The sequence below is a fragment of the Pseudophryne corroboree genome, chromosome 1 (assembly GCF_028390025.1).
Source record: "Pseudophryne corroboree isolate aPseCor3 chromosome 1, aPseCor3.hap2, whole genome shotgun sequence".
NCBI classification, from domain to species: Eukaryota; Metazoa; Chordata; class Amphibia; order Anura; family Myobatrachidae; genus Pseudophryne; species Pseudophryne corroboree.
In genome coordinates this window covers 1,027,165,691-1,027,181,337 of record NC_086444.1, presented here as the reverse complement: position 1 = coordinate 1,027,181,337, position 15,647 = coordinate 1,027,165,691, and positions in this window count along the sequence as shown.

Genomic DNA, 15,647 nt, shown 5'->3' with positions numbered 1-15,647 from the left:
AACTGTCCCCCAGCCCCACAAAGAGAAAGTCGTCCAGGTAGTGAGCCACCCCCGGTTGGCCGGAGGCGGTCTGGACGCACCAGTGCAAAAATGTGCTAAAACACTCAAAGTAGGCGCAGGAGACAGAACAACCCATGGGGAGACACCGATCCACGTAAAATTCGCCCCCTAGTTTGAAACCCAGAAACCGCAGGGAATCCGGGTGCAGCGGGAGTAGACGAAAGGCCGACTCCACGTCCAATTTTGCCAACAGATCCCCCGGACCACAATCTCGCACCAAGCGCAGCGCGTCATCAAAAGACTGATAACGTACCCTGCACTCTGTTTCCGGAATAGCGTCGTTGACCGACAAGCCCGGAGGGTGCGACAAGTGCTGTATCAAGCGAAACTTGCCTGCAGCCTTCTTGGGCACCACCCCTACTGGGGAAATGCACAAGGAGGGCAGAGGGGGAAAGGCGTAGGGCCCCGCCATGCGCCACAGGCCAATCTCCCCGTCCACTTTCCGCCGGACCTCCTGCGGGAATTCGCGAGCCGATCTCAAATTCTGGCGCGCCACCACGTGCACTGAATCCGAAATGGGCAAACGAAAACCGTTCCGAAAACCCTCCAAGAGAAACGACACGGCCGACTCGTCGGGGTAAAGGCTAAGCCAGCGTTGCAGCTCGGGAACTAGAATCGGGGAGAAGGCCTTACTTGCCAACTCCCCCGGCCTCGGCGGAAGTGGAGGGCTTACCGCTTGCCGCCGAGGTGCAATCCTTGGCCGGGTGACTTGCACCGCACAACTTACACAAGTGGCGAAAACGACAACTCGCCCCTTTGACGCATTTGCCGTCGTTGTAGGCAAAGCACTTACCTTTCCCTATCAAGCGGGAGCCCGTAGCCCCGGCAGCCCCGGGCTTCTTGACCGTGACCTCCGGAGTGGGCTTAACCTGCTGCGTGACCTCCAACCACACTTCGACATCCTTAAAACCCGCGGGCAGGATGGGGTTGCCATCCTGATTGCGACGGAACTTCTCGTCGTAATCCCGCCAAGCGGAACCTTTGGATTTTAAGTACATGTCATGTACCAAAAACAAATACTTAACTAGGTTAGAATACTCAGAGGACCGCGATTCCGTGTAGCAAGCAGTAAAAACCAAAAAACCACGTAACCACTGGTGAAAATTGCGAAACGCATTTTCCCCAATGCCACCCGGCTTCTTGGCCGCGTCAAAACCCTGTCGTATTTCATCCGTAAGGGTGAATATGTCTACGTATTTCCCCTCCCGGATTTTTTCTCGCATGCGCTTACGCACCCCCCGTGCAACTGCCGTGTTGGCGCAATGTACCATCTCCCCATAGCGAGGGGGGTCAAGAGGGACTGCCGGCGCAGGCGTGGCTACCTTCTGCGCCTCCTTCGCCATACGCCGCGCGATGAGTCTAGCTAATTTACGCGGGCGCCACGGCGAACCTGACGAAACACTGCTAGATGATGAGGAACTACAGGTTGAAATGTGTAAAGGAAGGGTTAGCTCACCGGTGTTAGAAGGACCCGGAACCGCGTCGTCCGTTGCGCCCGTCTCCGTTGGTGGCCGCACTTCCCCTGACGATGTCGCGGCCGTCTGCGACCGTCGCCTCCTACCGGGCGTAGCCCCGGAACCCGCCAGTACCTGTGAGGGAGAAACAGAGGGGACAACAGGCGCGGAGGAGACCAACGCTTCATTAGCAATGGTGTGAACCTGCGGGGGAGGAGACCCCGCCCAGCCGCTCCGCGGCGGAGGGCCGGCGGGAAGCTGCAGTGGAGGACCCCCACCCGAGGTGTACCCGACGGCGTGTGTGAAGGCAGCCCCGCCCCCCGCACCGAAACCCACGGGGTAAGAAGGCCGCCATGCAGTATGCGGCGTGTAGTCGCTCGCCCCCGCAAATCCGGATGACACCGGGGGGAACCGAGGGGGTGCCGAGAGGTGTGGCCAAATTTGGGCTAAATGATTCCCACCCACCAGGGACTGCCCCGGTTGCGAGCCCGTAAAGGCAGGGAGGGGCACCGTGACCCGGGGGCCGCCGACCGACCATGTGGTCTGGACGCCGGCGCCCGAGCCGGCAAAGTACGGGTAAAATTGTGAAGCGGACGCCAGCGGTATGCCCGCGTAGGTCGCTCCCGTAGCTGCAGGGAACGCCGGCGCGAGAGAGCCCGACAGGCCACCGGGGAAAAATTGGCCTTCAGCGAAGCCTTGAGATGCCGCAAACGAGTGAGCCGGGCCAAGCAGCTGGTAAGCCGCCGCTATGGACGACTGAGTCGCCACCAGCTGAAATGCCCCCGGCGGGCCGGGGGACACGGCCTGCAGCCCGACGTACGGGGACCCCGCCACGTGTAGCCTAGCCATGGGTGACCGGGGGCCTAACCCAAAGGTCCCTGATGCGGAATTCCCATCCGGGAACCCCTGCCATGAAACTAATGACGGGGCGGGTGTTGCGGCAGCCTCAACCACGCCCCCAGCCCCGTGGCCACTGAGCCCCAATCCCCTTCCCCCATCCCCAATTCTATATATGGGCGCCGCAGGCCCCTCCGCAGGGAGGGGTAAATGTGCAGTGGGGACAGCGCTGGGGGCCGCGGGCAATTCACCCAGCAGTCCCCTATCCAAGTTCCCCCTAGAACGACCCGTCCCCACCCCGCCCTCCACCGCCCCGTCACGGCCGCCCGGCACCACGTGGGCGCTCGGACCGCCGCTGGGAGCCGCTTGCGGGGAAGGCGGGGGAGGCCCGGCGCCGTCCAGCGCACTCGACGAGGGAGCCGCTGGAGCCTGCATTGCCGTGGACGCCGGCGACCGCGGCCCGGCCGGGCCGCGTGTCCCGGCACTACGCGCAGCGCGGCCGCTGGCCGCCTGTCTCCGGCTGGCAGGGTAGCGGGCCGTCGCTGCCCGACCCTGCCGCATGGCCGCCGCAGACATAGCCAACCTCCGGGGAGCAGCACTAGGGGAGCGGGGGGTGCTCCCGGCCTCCACGAGGCGGCGAGGGGGGCAGAACGTCTTGGACGCGGCATGTCAGGAGGAGAGGGAAAGGCAGCTTAGGGAAGCAGAAACACTGTGCACAATCTGTTAACTAATAAGGGTGGGGAGGGGAAGGGTGTACAATGAAAAACAGCAATATTCTGCAAAAACAGCACAAGTATACAAGTCTTGCTATACTTATCCTTCCTGGGCCATACAATGAATGGCAAGAGGAAGTCTAGGAAAAATGGCCCCCACCTATATACTATCCTAAGACCCTCCTATTAAACTTGATGTACAACCTTCTAATCCAATAGGAAAAAACCAACAGGGAAAACTGATCTGCCTAGCAACTGCTTAGTCATTAAACAACCAATCACAAAAAGTTGAGCTCTTATATGGCCTCAGGCTTATGCAGCCTTCAGCTTATCTTAACCTACTGTTACAGCAGGGCAGAATGTCTCCATATCAAAATATGTATTCCTAACTCCCATAGGTACAGTACAGTCACATACAGCAAAAACACCAACTGAAACTGCCAGGAGGATAACGCACACCTTCCAACTGTACCGTTTTATCCGGTACAGTACCGTTTTTTAGTAGTCTTTACCGGCTAACAGGGGCTTTGTACAGTGTGCAGTGTCTCTGGATTTCTATAGCAGCGCTGTGGACATACCCCTTTCCCCCCCAAGAATAAGGAAGATTATGGTAAGGAAAAGGAGATTTATGGTAAGATTTACCATTGTTAAATCTCTTTCTGCAAGGTAAACTGGATTCCACAGGGAATAACATCGGGGTGTAGAGTTGGATCTTGATCCAAGGGACCAACAGGCTAAAGCTTTGACTGTTCCCAGGATGCACTGCACCGCCTCCTCTATAGCCCCGCCTCCATGCACTTTAGCTCAGTTTTGTTAACCAGTCCAATGCAGTAGCAGGTAAGAGAGACGGCAGATGTTAGTCACATAGAACCACGTTCTCTTGACAGGAGAAGGGACCAGCGGCTAATGCCATACAAAACCAAAGAAGCTAGGTGCGTCAGGGTGGGCGCCCTGTGGAATCCAGTGTACCTCGCAGAAAAAGATTTAACAATGGTAAGTCTTACCATAAATTTCATTTTCTGCAGCGGGGTACACTGGTATTCCACAGGGAATAACATCATGGATGTCCTAAAGCAGTTCCTCATGGGAAGGGACGCACTGTAGCCGCCTAGCACAATTTTTCTGCGGAAGCGCCACGGCGGGCTGCCCAAGAAGGTCCAACCGACTGAGTAGAATGGACCTTGATAGCAGCAGGAGCTGGAAGTCCAGCCTGCGCATAAGCTTGTGCAATCACATAGTCCAGTGCAGTCCTTTCCACATATATACGGAGAGCCCGTACCACAACCAAAGACCTTCTTTAGAGGACAAACCAGAAGAGATGAAGGTCGGAACCACAATCTCCTGATTAAGGTGAAAATATTACCACCTTAGGCAAATAACTTGGGCAAGTTCTAAGAACCGCCCGGTCACGGTGAAAAATCAGAAAGGGTGGACGACAGGACAAAGGTCTGACACCCTCCTAGCAGAGGCAATAGCCAACAGAAAAATGACCTTAAGCGTAAGGCATTGAATGACCACCTCAGAGAAACCTTTGGCTCTCAGGAGTGATGCTTCAAGAGCCACGCTGTCAAAGCCAGTCTGGCCAGGTCCGGGTAGACACAAGGGCCCTGAACAAGGAGGTCTGGGCATTGAGGAAGTAGAAGAGGACGCTCTATCGAGAGACCCTGCAAGTCGGAGAACCAATGCCATCTGGGCCACGCTGGAGTGATTAGAAGTAGTATTCCTCCTTCTTGCTTGAACTTTCGTATTACCCTGGGCAGGAGTGACTCTGGAGGGAACACGTATGGCAGCCAAAAGTTCCATGGATTTGCCAGTGCGTCCACGAACGCTGCTAGAGGATCCCTTGTCCTTGATCCGAAGACCGGAACTTTGTGATTGTGTCGAGATGCCATCAGGTCTACGTCTGGCAGGCCCCACTTGTCCACCATGAGTTGAAAGACTTCCGGATGAAGAATCCACTCTCCGGCGTGCATGTCCTGATGACTGCGGAAGTCTGCTTCCCAGTTGAGGACCCCCGGAATGAATACTGCCGCTATTGCTGGCAGATGGTGTTCCACCCATTGAAGGATTTTTGACACTTCAGTCATTGCCATGTGGCTTTGAGTGCCACCTTGATGATTTATGTATGCCACCGTGTTGGCGTTGTCTGATTGTACTTGAACAGGCCTGTTCTGTACCAGAGGCAGAGCCCATGTCAATGCATTGAGCACTGCCCGCAATTCCAGAATGTTTATCGGGAGGAGAGATTGCTCTCTGGACCACCGACTCTGGAGAGTGTGTTGCTCCAACACCACGCCCCAACTTCGCAGACTGGCGTCCGTTGTCAGGAAGACCCAGTTGGAGATCCAGAAGAGACGGCACCTGCTCAACTGTTGGTCCTGTAGCCACCAGCTCAGTGACAGACGGAGTCAAGGAGATAATTTGAGACCTGATCCGGTGAGGAGGCCGTTCCACTTGGAAAGGATTAACTGCTGTAGGGGGGTGGGATGAAATTGAGCGTACTCTACCATGTCGAACGCTGACACCATGAGGCCTAGTACTTGCATCGCCGAGTGTATTAACACTCTCTGGTGAGAAAGTATCTGATCCTGTCCTGAAGTTTCAGGACCTTCTCTGGAGACAAGAACAATCTCTGGTTGTGTGTGTCCAACAATGCCCCCAAGTGCACCATGCACTGAGCAGGGACCAGCAAGGACTTCTTCCAGTTGATGAGCCACCCTTGGGCTTGTAGGAATTGGACCATCAGTTCCAGATGACTGAGGAGAACCTCTGGGTAGTTCGCCAGGATCAGCAACTCGTCCAGATACGGCATGATCCTGATACCCTGATGGCGGAGAAGAGCCGTCATGACTGCCATGACCTTGGTGAAGATCCAAGGAGCCGTAGTCAGTCCGAAAGGCAAAGCCTGGAATTGATAATGTAGGTTGCCAATAGCAAACCACAGATATTGCTGATGCCACATGGCATATGTGCAGGTAAGCATCCTGTATGTCCAGGGATACCATATAGTCCTCGGGATTCATAGCCAGTTCAATAGAGCACAGAGTTTCCATACAGAATTTGGATACCCTCACAAATTTGTTCAAAGATTTGAGGTTGAGTATAGGCCGGGAGGACCCATTTGGTTTCGGTACTAGAAACAGGGTCGAATAGTAGCCCCTGCCTCTTTGAGACAGATGTACCAGCACAATCACTCCAGTATCCAGGCGAGATTGTACAACCAAGTGTAAAGTCTGTGCTTTCAGCGGATCCGAAGAGATAACCATCGAGCAGAACTGGTGAGGGGGGTGCCTCTTGAAAGAGATTGAGTACCCGTGAGAGATGACTTCCCGCATCCAGGCGTCTGAAGTGGTCTTTAACCAAGCCTGGGCGAACTGCAGAAGTCGGCCTCCCACCCTGGGTTCCCCCAGGGGGAGGCCCGCCCCATCATGCCGCAGGCTTGTCCTGTTTGGAAGCAGGCTGACGGGCGGCCCAAGATTGCTTAGACTTGGGCTTGGTGGTTTTGGAAGTACGAGCTTGTCTCGGATATTCCCGACGCTTTGCTTTACCTGGAGGTTGAAAGGAACGAAAAGTGGTACTCTTAGCCTTCGGAGCAGAAGGATTAATACTTGGGAGAAATGCAGTCTTGGTTGTTGCCAAGTCAGTCACGATCTTGTTCAGATCCTCCCCAAATAGTATGTCCCCCTTAAAAGGGAGCACCTCCAAGGTCTTTTTGGAGTCCAGGTCCACTTTCCAGGACCGTAACCACAAAATCCGTCTAGCCAGTATGGACGTAGTAGATGCCTTGGCCGCCATTACACCTGCATCAGAGGCCGCCTCCTTAATATTAGAGATGAGCGCCGGAAATTTTTCGGGTTTTGTGTTTTGGTTTTGGGTTCGGTTCCGCGGCCGTGTTTTGGGTTCGACCGCGTTTTGGCAAAACCTCACCGAATTTTTTTTGTCGGATTCGGGTGTGTTTTGGATTCGGGTGTTTTTTTCAAAAAAACCCTAAAAAACAGCTTAAATCATAGAATTTGGGGGTCATTTTGATCCCAAAGTATTATTAACCTCAAAAACCATAATTTACACTCATTTTCAGTCTATTCTGAATACCTCACACCTCACAATATTATTTTTAGTCCTAAAATTTGCACCGAGGTCGCTGTGTGAGTAAGATAAGCGACCCTAGTGGCCGACACAAACACCGGGCCCATCTAGGAGTGGCACTGCAGTGTCACGCAGGATGTCCCTTCCAGAAAAACCCTCCCCAAACAGCACATGACGCAAAGAAAAAAAGAGGCGCAATGAGGTAGCTGACTGTGTGATTAAGATAAGCGACCCTAGTGGCCGACACAAACACCGGGCCCATCTAGGAGTGGCACTGCAGTGTCACGCAGGATGTCCCTTCCAAAAAACCCTCCCCAAACAGCACATGACGCAAAGAAAAAAAGAGGCGCAATGAGGTAGCTGACTGTGTGAGTAAGATAAGCGACCCTAGTGGCCGACACAAACACCGGGCCCATCTAGGAGTGGCACTGCAGTGTCACGCAGGATGTCCCTTCCAAAAAACCCTCCCCAAACAGCACATGACGCAAAGAAAAAAAGAGGTGCAATGAGGTAGCTGACTGTGTGAGTAAGATAAGCGACCCTAGTGGCCGACACAAACACCGGGCCCATCTAGGAGTGGCACTGCAGTGTCACGCAGGATGTCCCTTCCAAAAAACCCTCCCCAAACAGCACATGACGCAAAGAAAAAAAGAGGCGCAATGAGGTAGCTGACTGTGTGAGTAAGATAAGCGACCCTAGTGGCCGACACAAACACCGGGCCCATCTAGGAGTGGCACTGCAGTGTCACGCAGGATGGCCCTTCCAAAAAACCCTCCCCAAACAGCACATGACGCAAAGAAAAAAAGAGGCGCAATGAGGTAGCTGACTGTGTGAGTAAGATAAGCGACCCTAGTGGCCGACACAAACACCGGGCCCATCTAGGAGTGGCACTGCAGTGTCACGCAGGATGTCCCTTCCAAAAAACCCTCCCCAAACAGCACATGACGCAAAGAAAAAAAGAGGCGCAATGAGGTAGCTGACTGTGTGAGTAAGATAAGCGACCCTAGTGGCCGACACAAACACCGGGCCCATCTAGGAGTGGCACTGCAGTGTCACGCAGGATGTCCCTTCCAAAAAACCCTCCCCAAACAGCACATGACGCAAAGAAAAAAAGAGGCGCAATGAGGTAGCTGACTGTGTGAGTAAGATAAGCGACCCTAGTGGCCGACACAAACACCGGGCCCATCTAGGAGTGGCACTGCAGTGTCACGCAGGATGGCCCTTCCAAAAAACCCTCCCCAAACAGCACATGACGCAAAGAAAAAAAGAGGCGCAATGAGGTAGCTGACTGTGTGAGTAAGATAAGCGACCCTAGTGGCCGACACAAACACCGGGCCCATCTAGGAGTGGCACTGCAGTGTCACGCAGGATGGCCCTTCCAAAAAACCCTCCCCAAACAGCACATGACGCAAAGAAAAATAAAAGAAAAAAGAGGTGCAAGATGGAATTGTCCTTGGGCCCTCCCACCCACCCTTATGTTGTATAAACAGGACATGCACACTTTAACCAACCCATCATTTCAGTGACAGGGTCTGCCACACGACTGTGACTGATATGACGGGTTGGTTTGGACCCCCCCCCAAAAAAAGAAGCAATTAATCTCTCCTTGCACAAACTGGCTGTACAGAGGCAAGATGTCCACCTCATCATCATCCTCCGATATATCACTGTGTACATCCCCCTCCTCACAGATTATCAATTCGTCCCCACTGGAATCCACCATCTCAGCTCCCTGTGTACTTTGTGGAGGCAATTGCTGCTGGTCAATGTCTCCGCGGAGGAATTGATTATAATTCATTTTAATGAACATCATCTTCTCCACATTTTCTGGATGTAACCTCGTACGCCGATTGCTGACAAGGTGAGCGGCTGCACTAAACACTCTTTCGGAGTACACACTTGTGGGAGAGCAACTTAGGTAGAATAAAGCCAGTTTGTGCAAGGGCCTCCAAATTGCCTCTTTTTCCTGCCAGTATAAGTACGGACTGTGTGACGTGCCTACTTGGATGCGGTCACTCATATAATCCTCCACCATTCTTTCAATGTTGAGAGAATCATATGCAGTGACAGTAGACGACATGTCCGTAATCGTTGTCAGGTCCTTCAGTCCGGACCAGATGTCAGCATCAGCAGTCGCTCCAGACTGCCCTGCATCACCACCAGCGGGTGGGCTCGGAATTCTGAGCCTTTTCCTCGCACCCCCAGTTGCGGGAGAATGTGAAGGAGGAGATGTTGACAGGTCGCGTTCCGCTTGACTTGACAATTTTGTCACCAGCAGGTCTTTGAACCCCAGCAGACTTGTGTCTGCCGGAAAGAGAGATCCAAGGTAGGTTTTAAATCTAGGATCGAGCACGGTGGCCAAAATGTAGTGCTCTGATTTCAACAGATTGACCACCCGTGAATCCTTGTTAAGCGAATTAAGGGCTCCATCCACAAGTCCCACATGCCTAGCGGAATCGCTCCGTGTTAGCTCCTCATTCAATGTTTCCAGCTTCTTCTGCAAAAGCCTGATGAGGGGAATGACCTGACTCAGGCTGGCAGTGTCTGAACTGACTTCACGTGTGGCAAGTTCAAAGGGCATCAGAACCTTGCACAACGTTGAAATCATTCTCCACTGCACTTGAGACAGGTGCATTCCACCTCCTATATCGTGCTCAATTGTATAGGCTTGAATGGCCTTTTGCTGCTCCTCCAACCTCTGAAGCATATAGAGGGTTGAATTCCACCTCGTTACCACTTCTTGCTTCAGATGATGGCAGGGCAGGTTCAGTAGTTTTTGGTGGTGCTCCAGTCTTCTGTACGTGGTGCCTGTACGCCGAAAGTGTCCCGCAATTCTTCTGGCCACCGACAGCATCTCTTGCACGCCCCTCTCGTTTTTTAAAAAATTCTGCACCACCAAATTCAAGGTATGTGCAAAACATGGGACGTGCTGGAATTTGCCCATATTTAATGCACACACAATATTGCTGGCGTTGTCCGATGCCACAAATCCACAGGAGAGTCCAATTGGGGTAAGCCATTCCGCGATGATCTTCCTCAGTTGCCGTAAGAGGTTTTCAGCTGTGTGCGTATTCTGGAAAGCGGTGATACAAAGCGTAGCCTGCCTAGGAAAGAGTTGGCGTTTGCGAGATGCTGCTACTGGTGCCGCCGCTGCTGTTCTTGCGGCGGGAGTCCATACATCTACCCAGTGGGCTGTCACAGTCATATAGTCCTGACCCTGCCCTGCTCCACTTGTCCACATGTCCGTGGTTAAGTGGACATTGGGTACAACTGCATTTTTTAGGACACTGGTGAGTCTTTTTCTGACGTCCGTGTACATTCTCGGTATCGCCTGCCTAGAGAAGTGGAACCTAGATGGTATTTGGTAACGGGGGCACACTGCCTCAATAAATTGTCTAGTTCCCTGTGAACTAACGGCGGATACCGGACGCACGTCTAACACCAACATAGTTGTCAAGGCCTCAGTTATCCGCTTTGCAGCAGGATGACTGCTGTGATATTTCATCTTCCTCGCAAATGACTGTTGGACAGTCAATTGCTTACTGGAAGTAGTACAAGTGGGCTTACGACTTCCCCTCTGGGATGACCATCGACTCCCAGCAGCAACAACAGCAGCGCCAGCAGCAGTAGGCGTTACACGCAAGGATGCATCGGAGGAATCCCAGGCAGGAGAGGACTCGTCAGAATTGCCAGTGACATGGCCTGCAGGACTATTGGCATTCCTGGGGAAGGAGGAAATTGACACTGAGGGAGTTGGTGGGGTGGTTTGCGTGAGCTTGGTTACAAGAGGAAGGGATTTACTGGTCAGTGGACTGCTTCCGCTGTCGGCCAAAGTTTTTGAACTTGTCACTGACTTATTATGAATGCGCTGCAGGTGACGTATAAGGGAGGATGTTCCGAGGTGGTTAACGTCCTTACCCCTACTTATTACAGCCTGACAAAGGGAACACACGGCTTGACAAATGTTGTCCGCATTTCTGGTGAAATACTTCCACACCGAAGAGCTGATTTTTTTGGTATTTTCACCAGGCATGTCAACGGCCATATTCCTCCCACGGACAACAGGTGTCTCCCCGGGTGCCTGACTTAAACAAACCACCTCACCATCAGAATCCTCCTGGTCAATTTCCTCCCCAGCGCCAGCAACACCCATATCCTCCTCATCCTGGTGTACTTCAACACTGACATCTTCAATCTGACTATCAGGAACTGGACTGCGGGTGCTCCTTCCAGCACTTGCAGGGGGCGTGCAAATGGTGGAAGGCGCATGCTCTTCACGTCCAGTGTTGGGAAGGTCAGGCATCGCAACCGACACAATTGGACTCTCCTTGTGGATTTGGGATTTCGAAGAACGCACAGTTCTTTGCGGTGCTACTGCTTTTGCCAGCTTGAGTCTTTTCATTTTTCTAGCGAGAGGCTGAGTGCCTCCATCCTCATGTGAAGCTGAACCACTAGCCATGAACATAGGCCAGGGCCTCAGCCGTTCCTTGCCACTCCGTGTGGTAAATGGCATATTGGCAAGTTTACGCTTCTCCTCCGACAATTTTATTTTAGGTTTTGGAGTCCTTTTTTTACTGATATTTGGTGTTTTGGATTTGACATGCTCTGTACTATGCCATTGGGCATCGGCCTTGGCAGACGACGTTGCTGGCATTTCATCGTCTCGGCCATGACTGGTGGCAGCAGCTTCAGCACGAGGTGGAAGTGGATCTTGATCTTTCCCTAATTTTGGAACCTCAACATTTTTGTTCTCCATATTTTAATAGGCACAACTAAAAGGCACCTCAGGTAAACAATGGAGATGGATGGATACTAGTATACAATTATGGATGGACTGCCGAGTGCCGACACAGAGGTAGCTACAGCCGTGGACTACCGTACTGTACTGTGTCTGCTGCTAATATAGACTGGATGATAATGAGATGTAGTATGTATAAAGAAGAAAGAAAAAAAAAACCACGGGTAGGTGGTATACAATTATGGATGGACTGCCGAGTGCCGACACAGAGGTAGCTACAGCCGTGGACTACCGTACTGTGTCTGCTGCTAATATAGACTGGTTGATAAAGAGATGTAGTATGTATGTATAAAGAAGAAAGAAAAAAAAACCACGGGTAGGTGGTATACAATTATGGACGGACTGCCGAGTGCCGACACAGAGGTAGCTACAGCCGTGGACTACCGTACTGTGTCTGCTGCTAATATAGACTGGTTGATAAAGAGATGTAGTATGTATGTATAAAGAAGAAAGAAAAAAAAACCACGGGTAGGTGGTATACAATTATGGATGGACTGCCGAGTGCCGACACAGAGGTAGCTACAGCCGTGGACTACCGTACTGTGTCTGCTGCTAATATAGACTGGTTGATAAAGAGATGTAGTATGTATGTATAAAGAAGAAAGAAAAAAAAACCACGGGTAGGTGGTATACAATTATGGATGGACTGCCGAGTGCCGACACAGAGGTAGCTACAGCCGTGGACTACCGTACTGTACTGTGTCTGCTGCTAATATAGACTGGATGATAATGAGATGTAGTATGTATAAAGAAGAAAGAAAAAAAAACCACGGGTAGGTGGTATACAATTATGGATGGACTGCCGAGTGCCGACACAGAGGTAGCTACAGCCGTGGACTACCGTACTGTGTCTGCTGCTAATATAGACTGGTTGATAATGAGATGTAGTATGTATAAAGAAGAAAGAAAAAAAAAACCACGGGTAGGTGGTATACAATTATGGACGGACTGCCGAGTGCCGACACAGAGGTAGCTACAGCCGTGGACTACCGTACTGTACTGTGTCTGCTGCTAATATAGACTGGATGATAATGAGATGTAGTATGTATAAAGAAGAAAGAAAAAAAAAAACACGGGTAGGTGGTATACAATTATGGATGGACTGCCGAGTGCCGACACAGAGGTAGCTACAGCCGTGGACTACCGTACTGTGTCTGCTGCTAATATAGACTGGTTGATAATGAGATGTAGTATGTATAAAGAAGAAAGAAAAAAAAAACCACGGGTAGGTGGTATACAATTATGGACGGACTGCCGAGTGCCGACACAGAGGTAGCTACAGCCGTGGACTACCGTACTGTACTGTGTCTGCTGCTAATATAGACTGGATGATAATGAGATGTAGTATGTATAAAGAAGAAAGAAAAAAAAAACCACGGGTAGGTGGTATACAATTATGGATGGACTGCCGAGTGCCGACACAGAGGTAGCTACAGCTGTGAACTACCGTACTGTGTCTGCTGCGACTGGATGATAAATAATGATATAAAAATATATATATATTACTACTGCAGCCGGACAGGTATATATTATATAATGACGGACCTGCTGGACACTGTCTGTCAGCAGAATGAGTTTTTTATTTTATAGAATAAAAAAACACCACACAAGTCACACGACGTGTGTTTAACTTTTACAGGCAGACATTCACAATACAATATAGTATACTATATACTGGTGGTCAGGTCACTGGTCAGTCACACTGGCAGTGGCACTCCTGCAGAAAAAAAGTGTGCACTGTTTAATTTTAATATGTACTCCTGGCTCCTGCTATAACCTAACTGCTCCCCAGTCTCCCCCACAATTAAGCTGTGTGAGCACAGTCAGATATTATACATAGATGATGCAGCAGCACACTGGGCTGAGCACAGATATGGTATGTGACTGAGTCACTGTGTATTGTTTTTTCAGGCAGAGAACGGATTATATTAAATAATATAAAACTGCACTGGTGGTCACTGGTCAGTCACTAGTATGACTAACTAATACTATCAGCAAAATTCTGCACTCTCTGTCTGAGTACTCCTCCTAAGCTCCAGTAAATGAAGTGTCACTGTCTCACTCTGTCACTAGTATAACTAACTAATACTATCAGCAAAATTCTGCACTCTCTGTCTGAGTACTCCTCCTAAGCTCCAGTAAATGAAGTGTCACTGTCTCACTCTCACTCTCCTATCTATTTCTTCTCTAAACGGAGAGGACGCCAGCCACGTCCTCTCACTATCAATCTCAATGCACGTGTAAAATGGCGGCGACGCGCGGCTCCTTATATAGAATCCGAGTCTCGCGATAGAATCCGAGCCTCGCGAGAATCCGACAGCGTCATGATGACGTTCGGGCGCGCTCGGGTTAACCGAGCAAGGCGGGAAGATCCGAGTCGCTCGGATCCGTGTAAAAAAAGCTGAAGTTCGGGCGGGTTCGGATTCCGAGGAACCGAACCCGCTCATCTCTACTTAATATAGTGAGAGGCTGTGGTAATATATGACAGATATTGTCTGGCAGTGTCAGAAAAATTCAGAGGTAGCTCATCCTCATGCCTGAACCCATGCTTTAATAGCTTTTGCAGCCCAAGAGGCTGCCATAGTGGGTCTATGTACAGCACCAGTTAGTGTGTAGATAGACTTCAGGCATCCCTCCACACACTTATCCATCAGTTCCTTCAGTGAAGTGACAGTGGTGACAGGCAGAGTAGAAGACACCACTAGACAGGCGACATGAGAGTCCACCGGCGGTGGAGTTTCCCACTTGTTACTCAGCTCCGCAGGGATAGGATAGCGAGTCAACATCCTTTTAGACAGGGAAATTTCTTTCCTGGAGACGACCAGGACTCCTGATAATGTCAATTAAGAGGTCAGAATGAGCTAAAACTACTTTAGCAACCTTCTAACGTTTAAACTTATCAGGTTGCTTAGATGTAGCAGGAGGATCAATATCATCATCAATCTGGAGAATCAGCTTGATAGCCTCCACTAGTTCAGGAACATCAACTTGAGTTGTAGATTCCTCATCAGAAACAACTGTATCAGTATCTGACGGATCAGTATAATCCCCATCCTCACCGGAAGAATCATCTGAAATGTTAATGGATTGTGAGGAAGAAATGGCCCGCTTAGATGACCCTTTGGTCCCAGCAGGGCGAGAGACAGTTTTTTGTTTCACCAAGGACTGATTTAATTGCTATAACTGGGTTGACAGAGTATTTGCCCATGGTGGATTAACTATAGGGACAATATGTGACTGCAATGACACAGGAAGTCCCACAGGGGGCGTAAGTCATGTTACAAGCATAGTCAGCATATTTGAAAATGTGGCCCAAGGTGGATCCTGATTTGCCACAGGTGCTGCGGGCTGACTGGAAAGTGCAGAGCACCCAGTAAAAAAACACAACAACAATAGCAGCGCTAACGTGGTATTAAATTAAAATATAGAGGATTGAATGATAAAATTTCTTCACATTTAATAGGGTATAAACCACATTAAAAACACATTTAATTCATAAGTTAAAAATAAGGGTCACAATAATAGCTGCCACAATAATAGCAATGTGATCTGTTTCTGTTACAAATCAACTGGATTGCAGATAGGTGCAACAACTGGAGATAGACTGACGGTGCAGTCTCACCAATGACTTTACCAGAACCGCTAGAGGTGTAGTCCCTTGAGAGTGTCTCTTGTGTTTGAACAAAACCAGCCAGGTTT